This window comes from Bufo bufo, chromosome 10 (assembly GCF_905171765.1).
Source record: "Bufo bufo chromosome 10, aBufBuf1.1, whole genome shotgun sequence".
In the NCBI taxonomy this organism is placed as follows: domain Eukaryota; kingdom Metazoa; phylum Chordata; class Amphibia; order Anura; family Bufonidae; genus Bufo; species Bufo bufo.
This window is the reverse complement of record NC_053398.1, coordinates 117818570-117840287: the sequence shown is the minus strand read 5'-3', so window position 1 is coordinate 117840287 and position 21718 is coordinate 117818570. Positions and strand designations below refer to the sequence as shown.

General features: G+C 46.5%; 1 long non-coding RNA gene across 1 annotated transcript in view; it reads right to left on the bottom strand.

The window, feature by feature from the left end:
* Positions 1 to 1579: 1579 nt before the first annotated feature.
* LOC120980106 overlaps positions 1580 to 21718 on the bottom strand; it is a 31044-nt gene continuing 10905 nt past the window's right edge. Inside the window, exons 3-5 of the long non-coding RNA XR_005774467.1 lie at positions 19662 to 19669; positions 2735 to 2739; positions 1580 to 1590 (exon numbers count right to left, since the gene is read on the bottom strand). This is a non-coding gene — a long non-coding RNA (uncharacterized LOC120980106). The remainder of the gene's footprint in view (positions 1591 to 2734; positions 2740 to 19661; positions 19670 to 21718) is intronic.

Genomic DNA, 21718 nt, shown 5'->3' with positions numbered 1-21718 from the left:
TCTCCAAACACTGATCTACCATGTACAACCTCCTCCCCTTCTGTCTTCTATCTCTAACACTGATAGAAGGAAAATCACAGAGAGCCAACACAGCCAACAGCAGTGTCAGAATCAGCAGCACAGCCAGCTATGTGAAGGAGTTATATACACTCTAAGGCAGCAAAATTGTAGAAGTATTTTAATGAAGACTATTAGGAAGCAAATAAAGAATAAATAAAAAAAGTTCACTGCAAAGACATACAGAATCTTAAATTTCTTACTATTGAATTTGATTAAATAATAAAACGATTTAATCATTACATTTTTATGTAATTAAATTGACCTGGAGGAGTAAAAGATGTGGGAAGTCTGTGGCACAATCATATGAAGGTCATACATTGCAGGGTGTAATAGTATAACAGATGAAATGCAGTCTTGTCCCATCGTAAAGAACCATATAACCTCTTCAACATTGAAATTGCAAAACAGAGAAGGAAACGTTGTGGAATTATGGAAATCACAGGATTGATAGACATGGTAAAGGCCTTTTCATGGTGTTGCCCACGTGGTTTCCGCACCAATTTCTGACTATTATTACGTCCAAGAGAAAAGCGGGACTCATCGCTGAAGAGGATAGACCTCCATTCCAGCCTCCATTGCCATCTTGCTGTGCATCATGAAAGCCTTTGAGAGAGGTGGCATGAGGTCAATGGAATACCTGTAGCTGGACGTCTGTCTCTTAGCCCAATGTCATGCACCTTCTGATGGTTTGCGTAGACACTTTTTGCCACCCCAGGAATGTGTCATCCAATTTCACTGGCAGTACAGAATGAATCACTATGCATCATTCTCTCTCATCAGATGATCCATCCGTGCAGAGGTTTGCCTCTGCGCACCTCTTGCTGTCATTCCAGTTTGTCATTGTTCTCCCATCCACCAGGACACGCAACGGTGAACAGTGCTGACATCTCGGCCTAGATGTGTAGCGACCCGCTGCAGTGATAAACTGAGGTCTTTCAGTTGAAGGATTCTGTCCCTATCAGTTTTTTACAAGTGGTGATTACTGGCAGTCAACAAACAAGAGGCATCCCACAATCACCCCACACTACTTGATCCAATTTTTGAGGTTTCAGGTGGCTAAAAAGAACTTTGCTTTCATTCTGGCTTTTATGACCCTTCTACATGCCACAGATTAGAGCCAGGTGCTTAAAAATGTGATCATCTGCAGATCTTAGTGGCACCTGCTACTTCCTGGATTTGCTTAAAGGATAACTGTCATATTTTTTTTTATTTGCTAGTTTATTACAGCTAGGCATGTATACCTGAGTTAGTCTGTCAATGATTGCCAAAAGATCTGTAATTACCTTATAATAACAGCTTTCATTAATGTCTCCTGTCCCTTTCCACTGCTCCCTTAAAAGACCATTGCTATGGCTTGTCTGTCTCCGGCTAGGAAGACAGAGGGGCGGTCCTTCACACTGCATGCCTGCATTAGGCTTCAGAGTGAGGAGGCGTGTCTGTCAGTAATCCAATCTGATTGGGTGGCAGGGAGCTGCTGGATACAGCAAGTTTGTATGTGACCTGAGGGGATGCAGTTTTGGCCTCAGAGAACTGGCAAATGAGCCATCTTGAGAAGATCCTCATAATGTAGGATTCAAAACAGCTGTAACTAAGGGGAAAACTCAAGGAAAACAGTGGTAAGTGAAGAAACTAAAGATTGCTTTATACATAATGCTGCTGCAGCAGTAACATGTGCTAAAATTGATTTTTTTTGAAGAACATTATGACAGTCAGTGGCGTGCCCGGGGGGGGGGGGCAGGGGGGGGCGATGCGCCCCAGGTGCTGGCTCTGACGGGGTTGCCAGCAGGCCCAGAAGCAATGAGCGCTTCCATCAATACAGATGGAAGCGCTCATTGCTGAAGTGCTGACACACGTGACCCAGTCCCACATACTGCGGCGGGGCAGGGAGCAGAGCGCATAGTTCCCTGCCCCGCCGCCAATCACCGCCATAGGCTTCAGGCCTAGTAGGCCTGAAGCCTATGCGGTAGTGAAATCCCGGCGCAGGTGCGCGTGATAATGTCATCACGCGCGCCTGTGCCGGGACTCTGCAAGCAAGTGCAGGTAAGTATTTAGCTTTTAGGGTTTCTTTATTTATTTATTTATTTATTTTTTCTTTTATGTGCCAACTTTGGGGGACATGAGGGGGTCGGGGTGCACACAGGACACAGGACGTGTGGGGGCAAACTTTTATTTTATATTATAATGTGGCAACTTTGGAAGACATGAGGGGGCCGGGGTGCACACAGGACAGAGGACGTGTGGGGGAAAACTTTTACTTTATTTTATAATGTGGCAACTTTGGGGGACATACAAACCAATTGACGGCGGTCCGGCCATATGGATGCCACACGCACCTAGGCCTACTATGTACCTGGACTCTGCCATACGCACTCTAGTTACAGTAACCACGTTACTTATCAATTAGTGGTTAGAGGTAGCCAGCACCTCCCTCACATTTGCCTAGCATAAGCATAACTTCTTATGTGGCTATGAGGTCTCTCTTAGTGTAAATAGACTAAGCCTTTCCAGTCTGCCCTTGTCCACCTAGGTTCAGTAGTACATCACTGACACTGAGTGGTCTAGGAGGCAGCTATTAGTACTCACCCCCGTCCCCTGATGATTCTAGGGGTTGCCTGTAGTGCTATATATTTTCCGTGTATGTTCTATTTGAAGAAACGCGTAGGGACATAGGAACATACCCTTCTTTATCCACGGTTCCATTATTCATTGTAGTCTTACTAGATTAGGTGTTCTACACACCACCCTGGCAGGGTCTCATAGGGACCTTATACCAGGGTCAGGTTCCGGACGGGACCACCCCTTGCGGGGCACTGATCCCGTGTTAGGGCATTAGGGTCATAGTAGGCCAAGCAGGGTACAACAGGGACAGTTCACTCTCCCTGCGGACCCTGACCAGGATTGACCTAATCTATGAAGAATCCCTCCCCCGCATTTTGAACACCTTATCAACGTGCTGAGAAAAAATCCATTGTCCGGGTGTCTCCTGTGTCCGCTGGACACATGTATGGTCTGACCTCACACCGGTAAGATCTACCCTTATTTACCCTGACTGGGCATTACCTGTTCCCAATCGGGTTTCAGGACGCCCATGCTGGGGTGTTTCTCAGCACTTTTTGTGGCTCCTCTTGACACTTGGGGTCCACACAGCCCTATTAAGGGCCCGCCCTAGGGACTCCGTGTACCGCGACCCGCATTCCTGCGGCTCTCTAGTACCCAGGTCCCGACTGTGTTTGTTTGTCTTTGTTTGTTTGTAAGGGGATTATATATATACGTTTTAGTTATATCAATAAATACCATGTTTTAATTGTTACTGCCCCTTTGATTTTCCTAGGACATGAGGGGGGTGCACACAGGAGGACGTGGGGGAATATGGTGGGAAACTGTGGGGCACAGTGGGGGGGCAATTTATTATGGGAGGGAAGGCAATGTGGGGGACACTACTGTGTGGGGGGTAGTGTGGGGGACACTACTGTGTGGGGGACACTACTGTGTGGGGGGCAGCGTGGGGGACACTACTGTGTGGGGGACACTACTGTGTGGGGGGCAGCGTGGGGGGACAGTACTGTGTGGGGGGCAGCGTGGGGGACACTACTGTGTGGGGGGCAGCGTGGGGGACACTACTGTGTGGGGGACACTACTGTGTGTGGGGCAGAGTGGGGGACACTACTGTGTGGGGGACACTACTGTGTGGGGGACACTACTGTGTGGGGGGCAGCGTGGGGGCCTTTCTATTGGGGAGGCACTGTAGAGGCCAGTCGATTTTTTCTGGGGACACTATACAGGGATTATTACCTGGAGCACAATATAGGGTGTTATTATTACTGGGGGCCTCTAGGGGACATTATAACTGCTGTAGACACTATAGGGACATTTGGGATCATTTATCAAACTGGTGTAAAGTAGAACTGTCTTAGTTGCCCATAGCAACCAATCAGATTCCACCTTTCATATTTGACAGCTCTTTTGGAAATCCAGTTCTACTTTTCACCAGTTTGATAAATGACCCCAATCATGTCTATTAGGGTCACTATTTTTTCAGCAGTAAAGTACCTCGGGCATTGGGGGGCACAACGGGCACAGGTATTGGGGGCGGCAGCAGGATAACACTGTGGGGACACCAGGATGGGGAGGTTGATGGAAAAATTGAGAAATCTAACGTGTATGTGTTACAAACTCTGTAGAGACGAGATGCGGCTGAAAGAATTTCTCATGGGGGTCTAACGGAGGAGAAGAGGAAAGAGAAGGTCTACATGACAGGAGATATCCCTTGATGTAAGAGGTATGTGGTCAAGTATTGGGGGGGGGGGGGGGGCCAGAGAAATGACCCTCCCCGGGTGCCAAACACCCTGGGTACGCCACTGATGACAGTCATCCTTTAACCTTACGGTTTGTCCTTCTTGGTGTTGCAATTTCAAAGTTGAGGATTCTATACTGTATATGTATTAAATTTTAATAAAGGACTTGTTTTGACACTTTCCTTAAATTAATGCACTTATAATGTTTCCACTCTAATAGAATTAAGACATCAGACATAATTTGGAAAGCATGTCAGTACATGAGTATCTTGGGAAGTAGATCTGGTAATATTGCCTGCAGCATCCACCTGTTTATTCCACTATGATTCATGAAAGCAATCATCTCTAGACCCTTGGTCTATGTAAGCTAAAAAAAATAATTCTATAGGACCTGCAATCTTATAGCATGCAACCAAGCCCATTAAAGGGAATGTATACTCAAAACAATATATATTGTTAAAAAAAAAATTTTTTAAACTAATTTGATTTTAAAGTGTAAACTTTACACATTTTAAACTTACCACTAGAGCATTCACAATAGGCTGATGCTTCCTGTTTTCTGTGACTCACTTGTCAGCTTTGCTGTATAGATGGGACTGAATGAGCAGAGTCATCACATTGTCATTAATAGGCATCTAAGTTAATGAAGGCTCTTCCTGGTCTCTGGTACTTCATTACTGTCAGGAGACTGTAATAATTAGTTGATATTTCTCTGTCAATTAACTCCCATTTATTATAGCTGCCATAAAGCACACACCCTGCTGTACTGACTATACAGGCAATAGAGGAAATAAGTGTATGTGTCTGTATAATGTTGCTGCCCCAAACATTAAGAAAAAAAAAATTCATTAACCACTTAACAACTTGCACCATACATATATGGTGGAATTCTGGGATTTAAACATAGTGCCTGCTCAGAGGATGAACAGGCCCTATAACTGCCAGGTGTCTGTTGTTTTACACAGCAGATACCTGGAGGCAATGTCTATGATCGGCAATAATACCGATCATGGACATTAAACCCCTCAGATGCCGAGGTCAATTGCCACTACGGCATTTGAGAGGTCTTTACCGTGGACCTCTGCACTCCTAGGGTCTGAACAGTTCCCCTGTGGTGACATTGAGGGAGATGTTTACTTGCTTGGGCCTTCTGAATGCTCCGAGGCCTGCCACAGCAATATTCCTACGTGGCAGGGCTTCAGAGGAACATAATGAGTCTCCCATAGGCTCTAATGTTAAATCATTGCAGTCTATGGTAGAAGTGATCAAACAATCACATGTCCCTAGGCAGGGGGGTGGAAAAAGTTTGAAAAAGTAAAAATAAAAATAAAAAAAAATAAACCTATAAAAATTCAAATCACACCCTTTTCTCCATCTCAAAATAAAAATAAATGATAAAAAAAGAGAAAGCATAGGTTTCACAATGTACCAAAACGCCCATACTATTCAATATCAATTTATTTATCCCATACGGCGAACAGCGTAACAGGAAAAACAAAATCACAATTACTGATTCACCATTTTTTCATCTCATCACTTCCCCAAAAAATAGACTAAAGATGATCAAAAAGTCACACACAAGCATTCAAAGGCAGTACTCTAAGGGCTCTGTCTGGCCACTTGGTGCTTGAAGCAGCTCATTTGCATATAAGTAAAAACATGGATATCTTGGAAACATAAAACATAAAGGTATCGTTTCAATCAGCATGTCTGGTTTAATAGTGTTAATGATGCTGACAAATGCTCTTTAAAGGGTTAACTAATTAATAACTGCAACATTTTAACAAGGACAGATGCATCTTGAGAAGATCTGAGTTATAAATATCTCCCCCCACCTTTCACGACAGTTTATCAATAGGGAGAAGGGAGGACCAGAACGGCAATGCTGGAATGACAACCAATTCATCAGGTAAGTAATGCTTATTTTGTTATGTTATACCATCCCCTGTCTGTGCCCCAAATTTTCCTAATGTTGGACAACCCCTTTAGTTTACACTAACGAGCAAAAGGGCAACAATGTTTTGAACATCTGACTTTCAGTGTCCAGAGTCATTTTGTATGCTTCCAACTCTCATGGCGCTCACATGATGCAGTTTGGCAATTTTCTTGGCCGAGATGCTGCTGTCAATGAGCTAGATGATGCTGTTTCTCTTTTCTTGGGAAATCTTCTTCATGGCTGCTCTTCCGATTTGAACCAGTGACCTTTCGCTTGGAAATCAACCTAATAACACACTGAGCTATTAGAGAATGTGAGAACAGGTAGTGATTTGTAGTATACTAGAAGAAAAAGATTGTCCCACCGCCAGTTACATGATGAGAATCTGCAGAACTAATCATATGCTAAATAGCTGCAAGTCCAATTTATGTATGAGATAGCCAAGATGATTGTCTATAAAATGCTGGTAGCCGGGGCGTAACTACCATAGCCAGGGGCGTAGCTAAAAGCTCATGGGCCCTGGTGCAAGATTTCAGCTTGGGCCCCCCTTCCCTCAGTGCTTTGTGACCAGGGAGGCAAAAATTAAAGAATTGAAACGGCACCCCCCAACCCCCCTCATGCCAAATTCTTGACCTAACCCCTTCCCTGCAGCCAGAGGTGTAACTTGACCAGCATGCACTTTCCATAATACCGGTGTCTTCTTATGTGGCACAAGGGTCTTTGGGCCCCCTTAGGCTCCTGGGCCCGGTAGCGACTGCTACCTCTGCGCCCCCCTATAGCTATGCCCCTGACCATAGCGGCAGACCATGCGGCTGCTATGGAGCCCAGGGCAAGAGGGGGGCCAGTTGGGATTATCTCCTCTTCTACTTGGGGTGAAAACTTGGTCAGGACTCTACCCTCTAAATAAAACAACTTTTAGCAAATGAGGCAGTGGAAAAAATGGCCCAAGGGTCATTGAAAAGGGTTTAAAAGGGCAGAAACCCTTCTGTCCGGTGTGGGGGGCCTTGTTTGATCCTTGCTATGGGGCCCTTACTTCCCTATGTACGCCACTGGCTGGTAGTCTGATGTTCGAAGCTGTAGTGGATGGTGAGATATGGAAAAGGAAAGTCAAAGGTTCAAAAAGTTTGGCTCATCAGTGTATATTTATATTATTACATTAATATATAATGTTATTGAATAAATTGACCATGGGTTTTCTTAGCCAGACTTCTTTGTGTACTACAAGCAATCGCTATATAGAGTTCTTGCTTGGCATCTGACGCAATTCATGTTGTGTTTGATGACGTCATATCATTTGTCCTTTTAATATGAATGCGTTTCGCCAAATTAAAAATGACCGATACTACGTTTCGTTTTAAGCTATTGTGCATCATCCCTGTCAAGTGTAGGTTCACTGATATCATGGCGTTCAGTGGGATCGGCTAGTGAGTCATCACTTCTATGTTATTTGCTGGAGCCGCCTCTTAGCCTGTACATCTCCGTCTCTCACACAGTTGTGAGTCAGTCGTGGCTGTACCCTGCCATGAGAACGCAGTGTCACTATGAAGCACAGTCAGCAGCAGCATGCCCTGGGAAAATCACGTGCTCTTACCCCTTTTCACCCTTGCTGTCACAGATCTGTAACGTCAAATGAACTGATATTATTTTTGCAAATCTTTTAATATTCTATGCAAAATAAAACTCTAATTGCAAATATTACTACAAGTGAGTCTACAGATGTCTGGGATCTTCCTCCTTGCATCATGCCCCCATGAAATATCCTACTGTAGGGAGGATAGGTCTAATGACAATAACATTATATATTATATATACTGTATACATAGAGGTCTTGATGGCAGCTGTTGACAGATCTGATGGCAATCTCAGGACAACAGAGGATCAGAAATTTGGGACTCTTACATTCTCCACAGGGACAAGCAGTGCTGGAGATGTCTGGCATCTGCTCATCACTTCACTGTCAATAAACATATTGTATGAAAAGCAAAACTGGTGCTCAGACCTGCATATATTAAACTAAATATTCTTAGAGGTCACCATAGACATATAATAAACCAGGTAATTGATTATATATATTGTGACACAGTATGGGGAGGCAGGTATTTTCCTCCCAGTTAGCGGCCAGGTGGGGTCAAACACCTGGACTGGATATCATGTGCCGATCCGGGTTTTGGCAACACCTAGCTGCCTTTAAAAGACAGGTGGGTTCAGCAGAGGATATCTCTGTATTAGGATCTGAGGCTTGTGCCGGGCTTGGAGGGCTGAGACCCGTGTGAGGGGAAACAGGCCTCCTAAAGCCTACTCATTGACTCTTTCAGGCAGAACTGCCAGCAGGGTGTGAACTAACACCAAAACCACACGGTGATTTTTTGTGTTGATGTGACTTTTAGTTTATAACCTTTCCTAGAGTGTAAAAAAAACCTGAACTGTTTGATTTAAGAACTGGTTGGTGCCTCTATACTGCGTCCGCTTATCCTGTCTACCAGAGCGAATCCCCACAGTTGGTGGAGGATGCGTGCATACGCAGTGAGGCTGGAGTAAAAGCCGAAATATATTTTTTTTTCTCCTCCGGGCACGGATGTATGTCCTGGATTAAACCAGCTAAATTTCAACTCGTGTCACTCGGCAAAATGGAAGCTGTAATGAAGACTAACCTGCAACAGCGGGAGGGTAATAAGCAGCAGCAAGAAACAAACAAACCAGCTGCTGCTTCAACATGTGATGGCTCTACAGATGGCAGGAGCATCCCCGAGCGTTCACGAAGCCCGGAAAGCGGTTCGAAACGGCGATCCCCAAGATGGCACCCACGGATGATGTCGAAACCTACCTAGCAGTATTCGAGAAAGTGGCCGTGAGGGAGCATCTACCCCAAGACCAGTGGGCTGAGGTCGTCGCTCCGTCCCTGGCATCCGAGTCACAGCTGGTGAGATCAAGGGTGAGATTCTGGCGAGGCTGGGGGTGAATATGTTGGTCCTGGCCCAGCGGGTGCATCAGTGGGAGTTTAACCTGGCTGAGCCCGCGAGACCACGGTATTATGCTTTATTTCACCTTTTGCAAAAATGGCTACAACCGGAGTCCCACTGCTATGCTGGACCGTATTTTAGCTGATATGTTTGGAAGGCTTTGCCATACCCTCTTCAGCAGTGGATTAGCCAGGCGTCTCCTGTTAATGCCTTTGAGATGGTGGACCTGGTTGAACGATATGGGGCTACCAGGAAACTAAAGGGGGGCTCTTTCGGGAAGGGGGCATTTAAACCCCGACAATCCCCACCCCAGACCCGGAGACTGGAGCCGAAAAAGCCTGCCCGGGAGGTAAACACTACAGACCTGGCTCCGAGGATCTGTTAGCGGTGTCAGGAGCCTGGCCATGTAAGAGCTGACTGTCCCCATATGGTAGAGCCCATGGACACTAACTATGGCTACCGTCGGTCGCTATATGCCAGGAAGTTGTGTGCAATCGGTACCAGTGAGTCTCTAGATAATAATCACCTGTGCCAGGTGGAAGTGGGAGACACCCCAGCGGTGGCTCTGCTGGACTAGGGGAGTCTGGCTACCCTGGTGCGACCCCCTGAATTTACTGGCCAGAAAGTCGAAGTAATGTGAATACATGGTGACTTAAAAGACTACCCGACCGCTTTGATGTCTTTAACCACGGTTGTCAGCAGGAGGATTCATGAAGTGGGCATCACCACAAATATACACTATGAACTAATAATAGGAAGAGACTTACCGTGCTTCCCGAAACTGTGGCCAGCTATGAGACTTACCGGTCCCCAAGAGTCAGGGATAACCCCAGTGGATTGGCCTTGCTCAGGTGGGAGGCCAGAACCCTGGGAACCTGAGGCCGAAGGGCCAGTGGTAGGGGTGACCGCCACTTCGGTGGATAAGGGGGAAACAACCCCACTGAATGTGATGGATGGGGAGGTGGAGGACTTGCCGCCGGGCCCTGAATTAGCAGACTTGAATGTCTCCGGTGATAATTTCGGTACAGCACAACACCGGGACCCGACATTATCCCGAGCCTGGGTTAATGAGTTAATGATCGATGAAGAACCACAACAACCGGGGGTCGAGACGATATTTCCGTGTTTTGTGGTTCTCCATGATTTGCTGTATCGGGTCAACCAACTACGGGGTGAGAATGTTGAACAGTTGGTAGTGCCCAAGGCTTATCGCAAACTGGTACTAATCTAGCGCACCAACATGTTCTCGGGGGTCATCTGGGATTGCAGAAAACACAGGACCGTATACTACAGCGGTTTTACTGGCCCAGTGTGTTTATAGAGGTGGAAGAGTTTTGTAAGTCTTGCCCGACCTGCCAGATAACTAGCCCCCAGCCCCATTTCCACAGTCCCTTAGTACCTCTCCCGATCATCGAGGTCCCGTTTGAAAGAATCGCTATGGACCAGTACCAAAATCCGCTAGAGGGCACCAACACATTTTAGTCATCCTAGACTACGCTACCCGGTACCTGGAGGTGGTGCCACTGTGAACATACATCGGCCAAACTCAAAGATAAAGAGTTAATGGAGATGTTTTCCCACGTAGGACTACCCAAAGAGGTTTTGATGGACCAAGGGACCCCATTCATGTCCAAGGTCATGAGGGAACTGTGCCAATTGCTGCACATAAAACAGTTACAGATGTCTGTTTACCATCCGCAAACGGACGGGCTGGTAGAAAGGTTTAACCAAACCTTAAAAAATATGTTAAAAAGAGTGGTGTCCAAGGATGGAAGGGACTGGGACCTCCTCCTGCCCTATCTCATGTTCGCAGTGCGAGAGGTGCCCCAGACCTCTTCTGGGATCTTGCCCTTCGAACTGCTATATGGCAGACATCCTTGCAGGCTTTTGGACGTAGCCAAGGAGGCATGGGAATAACAGCCCATATAAAAGTGTTATTAAATATGTCACCCAGATACAAGAACGGATAGAGAACGTGTTGCCTCTGGTTCGGGAACATATGGAGGCAACTCAGTGAGCCCAGAGTTGAATCTATAACCGGCAGGCTCGAGTCCGGAGTTTTAACCTGGGTGATCGGGTTTTGGTTCTGGTACCGACAGTGGACAGTAAGTTCTTGGCTAGGTGGCAGGGGCCCTCTGAGGTAATAGAGAAAGTTGGAGATGTAAATTACAAGGTACACCAGCCAGGGCGGCGAAAGCCGGAGCAGGTCTACCATGTTAATCTACTAAAACCTTGGAAGGATAGGGAGACTTGCGCTGAGGACAGATCGCGATCGGTTTGTCTAGGGGAAGAGGTTTCGGTCCCTCTGTCTGCTGCAGGGGAAGAGGTTGCCACAATAAGAATTGCTGACAGCCTCTCTTCTAAACCAGCTCAGGAAGTCAGGGAGTTTGTTAGTCGGAACACGGATGTGTTCTCAGAACTCCCTGGACACACTTCTATAATCCAGCATGATATTGTCACCGAGCCCCAGGCAAAAGTCCAGTAAAAGCCGTACCGGGTGCCCGAGGCTCGGCGAAAAGCCATCTCGGAGAAGGTGCAGCTAATGCTGCGGCTGGATGTTATCGAGGAGTCTAAAAGTGAGTGGGCCAGCCCAATAGTTCTAATCAGGGGTGTTGCTAGGTTAAAACATTTGGGGCCTGGGCCCCTGATGTTTTGTCCCAGGCCCCAAACGTCCTGCCTGCCTGCTAGTTACAACTGTATTGCCATCCACAGGACGGTAATACAATTGAATCTAATGCGGTGGAAGAGCTGAAGGACCTGTAGTGACATCACAGGTCATGTGACCAGTAAAACAGTCAGTGGTTGAGAAGGACCTGCGATGATGTCACCATCATGTGACCAGTGCAGGATAGGGCGTCAGTGAAGAGGAGAAGAAGCTGAGGTGATGTCTGCTACATCAGGAGAGGTAAGTGAAGGGAGAGGCAAAGCAATGCTGGGAGTTGTGGTTATTTAACTGGGACTGTATGTTAGGGATGAAGGGAGGGATGTTATTTACATGGAACTGTGTTTTGGAGGTGGCTGGGGAGGGGGTCATGTTATTTACATGGGACTGTATGTTGATAGTGGCTGTAGGAGGGAGTGATGTTATTTACATAGGACTGTATGTTGGCGGGGGCTGGGGCAGGGTGATGTTATTTACATGGGACTGTATGTTGAAGGCGGCTGTGGTAAGGAATTATGTTATTTTCATGGGACTGTATGTTGGAGGGGGCTGGGGCAGGGGGATGTTATTTACATGGGACTGTATGCTGGAGGCGGCTGTGGGAAGGAGTGATGTTATTTACATGGGACTGTATGTCGGAGGGGGCTGGGGGAGGCAGTGATGTTATTTACCTGGGACAGTATGTTGATGGCGGCTGTGGGTGTGGGAGGGAGTGATATTATTTACATGGGACTGAATGTTACAGGGGTCTGAGGAACTGATGTTATTTACATGGGACTGAATGTTCAGGGGGCGATGTTATTTACGTGGGACTGTATGCTGAAGGTGGCTGGTGGTGGGGAATGATGTTATTTACATGGGACTGAATGTTGAGGGGGTTATGTTTACATGGGAATGCATGTTGAAGGAGTCTGGGGAGGGGGTGATATTTACTTGGGACTGTATGTTAAATGCGGCTGGGGAGGAGGTGATGTTATTTACATGGGACTGCATTTTGAAGGGGGCTGTAGATAGAGAGGGATGTTATATACATGGGACTGTATATTGGAGGGGGCTGGAGAGATGGTGTGATGTTATTTACATGGGACTGTATGGCGGAGGGAGGGAGGGAAATTGTGTTATTTAAATGGGACTGTATGTTGGAGGGGGTGAAGGGAGGGGAGTGATGTTATTTACATGGGACTGAATGCTGGAGGTGGGAATATAACAACAGGGGGCACTGCAAATCCAGGGGACATGATAGGCGTTCTCATTACTACTGGAGCTCTATATGATGGTACTTATAGATCCGCCTTATTTCTACTAAGAGTACTATGGGGGCCTTATTACTACTGAGGGGTCTTTAGAGAGCTTTATTACCACTGGGGGAACAAAAGGAGGGTGTTATTTGTACTGGGGGCTCTGTGAGGGTATTATTAATACTGGAGGGCTCTTCTACTAATGGGGGCACTCTTGGGGAGTATTATCACGGTTGGGGGCACTGTAGAGGGCAGTATTACTATGGGGGCACAAATTTTTCTTCAGGATAGTATCTGGGGGTATTGGGGGCACAGCGAGCAGCAGGATAACACTGTGGGGACTCCAGGTTGGGGGATGATGATAGAAATGTGAGAAAGCTAAGATGTCCTTGTGTCACAGTTTGCAGAGACGAGGCGGCTGAGAGAAGTTGTCCGGACCGAATGGAGAAGATGATGACAGAGAAGATCTACATCCGAGGAGACGTCACCTGGAGGCCCTGGATGTGACAGGTATGTTCTGCTGTATAGCAAGTACAGCAAAATCCGGTGTGTGGGGGGAGGGGGGACAACTTAGAGAACTGGGCCATATTCATTGGGGCTTGGGCCCCGGATCTTTTGAGACCCTAGCAACGCCCCTGGTTCTAATACCAAAGCCAGATGGGACATTACTGTTCTGTAAAGATTTTCGTAAATTAAATGAGATTTCTAAATTTGATGCGTATCCCAGGCCCCGGGTGGATGAGCTAATCGAGCAGTTAGGACAGGCAAGGTATTTCTCAGTCTTGGACCTCACAAAAGGGTACTGGCAAGTGCCCTTAACGGAAACGGCCAAAGAAAAAACTGCCTTCATCACCCCTGAGGGGCTGTATCAGTATAAGGTGTTACCCTTTGACCTTCATGGCGCCCCCGCCACGTTTCAACGACTAATGGACATTGTGCTTCGTCCCCATTGTAGGTACGCCTCGGCTTACCTGGACGATATTGTTATTCACAGTACCGACTGGGAGAGTCACCTGCCCAAGGTGCAGGCCGTAGTGAACTCCCTTCGGATGGCTGGACTAACCGCTAACCCAAAAAAATGTGCGATAGGGTTAGAGGAGACTAAATACCTGGGGTATGTCATTGGGCGTGGACTCATCAAACCCCAATTGAACAAAACAGAGGCGATAAGGAACTGGCCCGACCTGTCACCACTAGGCAAGTAAATCCAACAAAAAGAAGGTTACGGCAGCATCTCCAGTTGTTCCTTTATTACGTATTGCTACGAGTGTGTACACAAAAAGCCAGACAGCAACGTTTCGGCTACATGGTAGCCTTTATCAAGCATATAAACAAGTGATATTCTCAACAATAAATAGTGAAAACTAACTCCTCCCACCACAGAGAGGGACCAATCAAAGAGGTGTCACAACCCTCGATTGTATAATACACCAATCCAAGGTGACCCTCAGTTAGGTGCTACATTAATAACATATGTGCATGATTAAAACATCTGTGTTTACCTTATGCAGGGCGGTAATGTTCAGAGGTCCATAACAGCAGAAACCTGGATTCCATCTCGGCGTCTCCTGATTCCTATTGTGCATGTTAGTGATGTCATCACTATACTACCAAGTACGGGGGAGCGCGCACCAGCGCGTCAGTCATCCCAGTCACATGGAAGTCACATGATCGCAATGTATTCCCCACCTCCTCCGGCTAAAATAGTCCATAACGGAGCGCCATCCTCACCATGGGAACGCGTTCACCATATGAGACCAACAAGAGTCGCTCTGCAAGTGTGCACAGCTCCGATATGTGCAGTGCTGGGAATCAAAATAACATATCATGAAGCCCGCCCAGTATCACACCAGTGACAACTGGTCATCCAATATTTATCTATATGAAAATCAACTAGATCAAGGAGACTTGTACACATACATAAAGCCGTGGAGAAGAATTATGTGTTTTACCATTAACCAAGATGGCGCGTTTGTGCCTGATCTCTACTGGGCATGCACCGAATATTGAATACACCAAGGCAGTCTAGTGGTGTGGTGGCTGGAGAGCGTGCATGCGTGGGTAAGTGCCTATGACGCATGACGCACGCGTCTGCGGTAGCTTCCCTATTGGCGCAGCTCTGAGCAGGCGCAGAGTGATGTATACAACGCCGGGATGCCGCATGGAATGTGTTTCCTAACTGATTGGTATGTCTGTGCTATTTTTCCTTTGCCCCTCCCCCTGCATTTTTGATCATCATTTATTGTATGACATGGTCAGTTGTTTGTATATGAATAACGAGTATACACCGCAAGATTTGCACAGTATGTATAGTATGCATTATGATTGACATGTATGATCATGTCCTTATCTCATATTGTATTTTTTTCACTGCATTTACTTTATTGTTTCACTTTGTAACAAACCCACAAGGGGGATTGTGATCACATGATTTGTACCTTGATTGTTTCACCTATATATTTGCCATCATTTGCACTAGTTCTCTGCTTGAAAAAGGCTCTAGTACTGAGCCGAAACGTTGCACCGCATGGGTGATTAAAGGAATTATTTGTACATAATCTACTGGAGTGCCGCTCATTTTCTGGATTATTCACTGGGGTAAGAAGTCTATTCCCTTGGAACGTGCACCCGATTTTTCCAATATTTGCCAGTGCCGCCATTTTTCTCTGATATATATATATTCATACACTGACCAAAAATATAAACGCAACACTTTCGGTTTTGCTCCCATTTTGCATGAGCTGAACTCAAAGATCTGAAACATTTTCTACAGACACAAAAGACCCATTACTCTCAAATGTTGTTTACAAATCTGCTCAATGGGTGACATGCCCCATGGAGTATGCTGGCCATGCAAGAACTGGGATGTTTTCAGCTTCCAGGAATTGTGTACAGATCCTTGCAATATGGGGCCGTGCACTATCATGCTGCAACATGAGGTGATGGTCGTGGATGACTGGCACAACAATGGTCCTCAGGATCTCGTCACGGTATCTCTGTGCATTCAAAATGCCATCAATAAAATGCACGGGCCGTTTTTCTGCCAGACAGAATAAATCTAGTCTGTTATATCAGGCACCGGTGTATTGAAATCCTGGTTGATTCAGGCCTGATTCATCTTCATAAAGGTTAACCTCTCGACATTTTCTGTTGAAAGGCGAGTTCTCTTTGGGGTAACTATGCTCTCCGCCGCACTTAACACCCGCTCTTTGCGGCAGTTCTGGCCAGAAATCTTGTTTGGCTGCACAGTAGTTTAGGGGATCATGGATCTGGGGTGATAGGGTGCAGTCAAAGAATGCCACCACCTGCTGATTCAGGTTCTGCTCCATGTCCTGCTGCTGCTGGGTGGTTTCTTCAATAGGCGGGTGAAGAAAAGTGCTCATCAGAGACTGAAGACTCAAGTTGTTGCTGATGGAGCTGGCGCTGCTCCTGCTCCCCCCGTCTCCAGTAGGCATAGCAGTGGAGCAGGAGCGCAAGGGTCCCCCCAGTCAGACCTTTGTGAGCATGGTGTGATGGCACATGTAGGCAGCAAACAACTACATAGGATTTTCCTAAAGTAGTTGAGTTTTTCATTCCTCTCAGAAGGTGTAAAAAAGGCCCCCATTTTGGCCCGGTAGTGAGGGTTTAACATAGGGGAGAGCCAGTAGTCATCCCTCTGCCAAATGGCAGAGGGGATCACCATTCTGCCTTTGCAGGTAAAGGAGGGCATGTTTTTCATGGTAAGAGTGCATGCACAGTTTCCTGGCCATTTTCAAGACGTCTTTCTGTTGGGTGGAAGACTTTAGGAACTTGGTTACAACCAGTTCAAAGACGTGCGCCATGCATGGTGTAAAGGTCAGCCCTCCTTAAGGAAGCGCCAACAGAACATTCTTCCAATTATCGATGACCATGGTTCTGATCTTCAGTAGGTGAGGAGACAGCCAGGATTCAAATTCTTGTTGAAGGTGTGACTCCATTCGCCCAGGCTGGCCAGGTGCCGAACAGCGTGACACCGCCATGCTCTGCACTGGTGGTATGCTGGAGGCCCATTCTGAACTGTGCCTACAGTGGAGACTGAGGACAAGGTGGAGGATGTGAAGGCAGAGGAGGATGTTGCTACCGTAATCACAGCATGAGAACGTGGAAGCAGCATTGCCATCACCTGGCCAAGTTGCTGGTATGCCTGAGCCAGAACCTCATTTACCCAATGGGCCGTAAAGGACATATATTGTCCTTGAACATAGAGCTCCACACATCGGCGCTGCTGTGAACTGTACCAGACACCAACAGGCTCAAGGACTGGCCCACCTTCTGATGTACGTACGTATGCGGTGCCTGTTGCTGCTGACTGTCCTCAATAAACTCGTCCTCGCTGAAAAGTGGAGCAGAGTCGGTGGCATACATGACCTGCCTGGCAGAAGAGGCAGTAAAGGAAAGAGGCAGGTTCTGGACAGGTGGGGGCACAGTGCTTGTTCTTGGGCCATGATAAGTGTGGTGTCAGAGGAACCCACCGACTCCTGGCTGTGTGTGTCTGATGTTAGTTGAGATGATGTTGAAGACCAAGTCAACCATTCCAGGACAGTGGAATTGGTCGTCCAAACACCACCGCTGGATGACAGTGGCAACTCTGGCCAGTTGCTGCAGCTGCTGTGGACACCCCAATAACAGTAGAACGAGACGTGTTATTCACCCCAATTTGGGAATGAGGGCCCAATAGAATTGTTTATCTATTAAACAAGGTGCACACCATTTTAACAGTATAACAAGACAGGTTATTACCCCCAATTTGAGAATCAGGGTCCAATAGAATTGTTTTGTCTAGTAATCACTGTGGACACCATTTAATTAGATAGCTCTGCGCCCCACACCATGATTGATTCAAACTGTGCTGTCTCCTATGGATCCCTGCAACTTAAGATTACAGTCCCTGCACTGTCCCTTTCACACTGGAAATACAGTATTTTGTTTTTCTACAGATCATCAGCACCACTATACCTAGCACAACATCGCTTGCCACGTCCTTTCCGATGCTCAGCTCACAGTGAAATGGTGGAGACCATGCAAAATGAGGCTTTTAAAGGGCTGTGAGTGACATCATAGGAGATGGCTATTTGCAAATTGGTTGGCTGCATGGCATTATGGTTGATCTACCGTTCCCGGGCTTCTTCTTACTTTCACCTGACTGTGTATGAGTGTGCCCATGTATATGGTGAGTGCATATATGAGTGCCTCCATGTAAGTGGTGAGTGCGTGTATGAGTGCCTCCGTGTATGTGGTGAGTGCATGTATGAGTGCCTCCATGTAAGTGGTGAGTGTGTGTATGAGTGCCTCCATGTATGTGGTGAGTGCATGTATGAGTGCCTCCATGTAAGTGGTGAGTGCGTGTATGAGTGCCTCCATGTAAGTGGTGAGTGTGTGTATGAGTGCCTCCATGTATGTGGTGAGTGCATGTATGAGTGCCTCCATGTAAGTGGTGAGTGTGTGTATGAGTGCCTCCATGTATGTGGTGAGTGCATGTATGAGTGCCTCCATGTAAGTGGTGAGTGCGTGTATGAGTGCCTCCATGTAAGTGGTGAGTGCGTGTATGAGTGCCTCCATGTATGTGGTGAGTGCATGTATGAGTGCCTCCATGTAAGTGGTGAATGCGTGTATGAGTGCCTCCATGTATGTGGTGAATGCGTGTATGAGTGCCTCCATGTATGTGGTGAGTGCGTGTATGAGTGCCTCCATGTAAGTGGTGAGTGCGTGTATGAGTGCCTCCATGTATGTGGTGAGAGCGTGTATGAGTGCCTCCATGTATGTGGTGAGTGCGTGTATGAGTGCCTCCATGTAAGTGGTGAGTGCGTGTATGAGTGCCTCCATGTAAGTGGTGAGAGCGTGTATGTGTGTGTCCATGACAGAACTGTATAGGGCACCTGTGGCTGCAGTATGAAATGTACAGAGGCTAAAATACTTGCGGTTATGTAGAGGTAAATCAGACACGTCTATTGTAATTACAGTACAGGTTCAGGGTCCATTCACACGTCCATAGAATGGGTCCGCATCCGTTCCGCAAATTGCGGAACGGGTGCGGACCCATTCATTTTCTATGGGGACGGAATGGATGCGGAGAGCATACTATACATTTCCGGAGCGCGGCCCTGATCTTCTGAAAAAAAATAGAACAAGAATAGGCAGTTCTATGGGGGTGCCGGCCGGATGTATTGCGGATCCCCAATACACTAAGGACGTGTGAATGGACCCTTAAAGGGATTGAGTTAAATATAAACTCCGTCAGCAGGTGTAAATGTAAAAAAAAAAAACATAAAGTCATGCTTAAAATGACAGTAAAATAAATAAATAAAGAGTCACAAAATAGCCATATGAGTTGGGTTTGCACAGTAGAAGGGGTTTGCGAAGAAGTGGGGGTGGTGATGCTATACAAAAATTAGCTGTGGGGCCCAGTCAGTTCTAGCTACGCCTTGGCTTCTGTCTATACAACAGCTGACTGCAGCAGGAGCCTCTCCCCATGCATAATCTACAATAGGACACAAAGAATACTAAGCCTCACCCCTCAACTAAGCCTTGCCACTCCCAACCCCCACCCAGTAAGATCAGGAGGAAAGTAACCCCTGTGTTTTCTGTAGGGTTTCTATACGACTTGATAAGACTCGTCAGGCTACCAAATATTGCAAGCATGATTGTCTTCTGCTTACTTTTGTCATTCATTACTGGTTTAGCTTTAACTCCTGATTCTGCCCTGTCAAAAACACTGGGTGCATCACTACAGGGTGAATGTTCTTATCAATTATCTGCTTATACTATATGTAAAGACCAATAATACTTCTAAAGGGAATATTACAGTTGACCTAGTTGACCATGGCTACAAACATCATCACTGAACTAATTCAACGATAAGTCAATACAGTCCCATCTTAAACATCTGATCAGGTGGTAAAGGCCAAATTGTATCTGTAATCCGGGATGTAACATGAAAGTGGCTCAATGCACAGGCGGTCAGGATCAGATTATAGCTCAGGCGCACAGCCAGGGCCTCCACCACCAAGGGGGAAGTAGGGATCTCCACCAAAAACACTGACTGCAGCATTCTCTTCACTACTCCCCCACTGGCAGCAGCATTTTCCCCACTACTCCACTGACAGCAGCATTCTCCCCACTACTCCCCCACTGGCAGCAGCATTTTCCCCACTACTCCACTGGCAGCAGCATTCTCCCCACATGTACCATACTCTACATAGTCTGTGCAAATGCATATACACAAACTAGTCCCTATAGAAGCCATAACATGTGCTAAGATCTAGGAAATGTACAATGGTGGACAACAAATATATTTCTATTTAGAATAACCTCTATAAACAAAGATTTGGAAATTATCAATTTTTTGGGTCAGCTACCTTTACCTTAAAAAAAATTAAATTATGGGGAGCCCCCACCAGACCTGCCCCAGAGGCATAATAATACTGATGGCTTTCAATCAGTAGATGTGACATATTCTTCTCCCCTCTTGCCTATGAAAGGACCATCAGCATAAATTAAATGAGATATAGAAAATTATTAATGGTTTGTTTTGTGCTATAGAAGTGACTGTGTTGAGCTGACGGCAGCCATCTACCAGTCTCCCCATGTGGTGATGCAGTGACCTAGTTTAAGGTGGCACCAAAACTGCGCTGAATCCCATGAATCCCCTTTGAGGTGTCAACATGTATTGCTGCTCTCTGGAGGGGGTGGTAAGGCAAAGTGCACTCCAATGGGATATAAGTCCAGAGAGTCAGGGTTAAACCAGTGTACTTCTTTACTGGAGAAACTCAAGTGCAGAACAATATAGACAAGGCACTAAGCTGGATTCTCCAGTCTCCTCCCTGGCAGAAGATGGTTCCTTTCTGCGGAAAAGTCTGAGCCAGCTGTCCCTCTCTCTCTTAGAAGGCTGATACCCTGGCCAATGGGGTGGTCAACCTGAGTTTGCAGCTCAGTTGTCCTTTAGGAGATCTCTGTCTCAGCGTCTTCTTCTGGTCACTCATGCAGTCTTGCAGAGTCTCTCCTACTAAACACTGGTCTCTATGTGCAGTCACTCTTACTGCTCTTCTTTTATACAGTTGCTAACTAATCTAGAACCTAGTGAGGGGGTGTAGCTGGAGAAGCACAGCCGAACAGAAGCAATGTTGCAGCTCACAGCTGCCATCAACTTCTATTGTACCTCAATAAAAGTCAATAGAATAACTAAGCAGCTTCCAGATATAAACAGCCATCTGACAGAGCCAGACAAGATGGCCAAAGGTTTACTGTGTCTGTTTTTCCCCTCCAGAATTCAGTTCTAAATATTCTCTTAAAGGGACCCTATCATCAACTTTATGCTGACTGTACTGAGGGCAGTATAAAGTAGTGACAGAAATGCTGATTTCAGCGGTGTGTCACACATCAGCTAACAGTAAGTGGTTGCCGAGAACCAGCATCATAATCATTGCAGCACAGCCCTTGAAAAGAGTCACGGCCACCTGAGAAGAGTCCTGGTTATTCATGAATTCCTGCTCTCCTGCCCACCTGCTGATGACTGACAGTCTTCTACCTAGTTTTCTCCCTTTCTCTCTAGG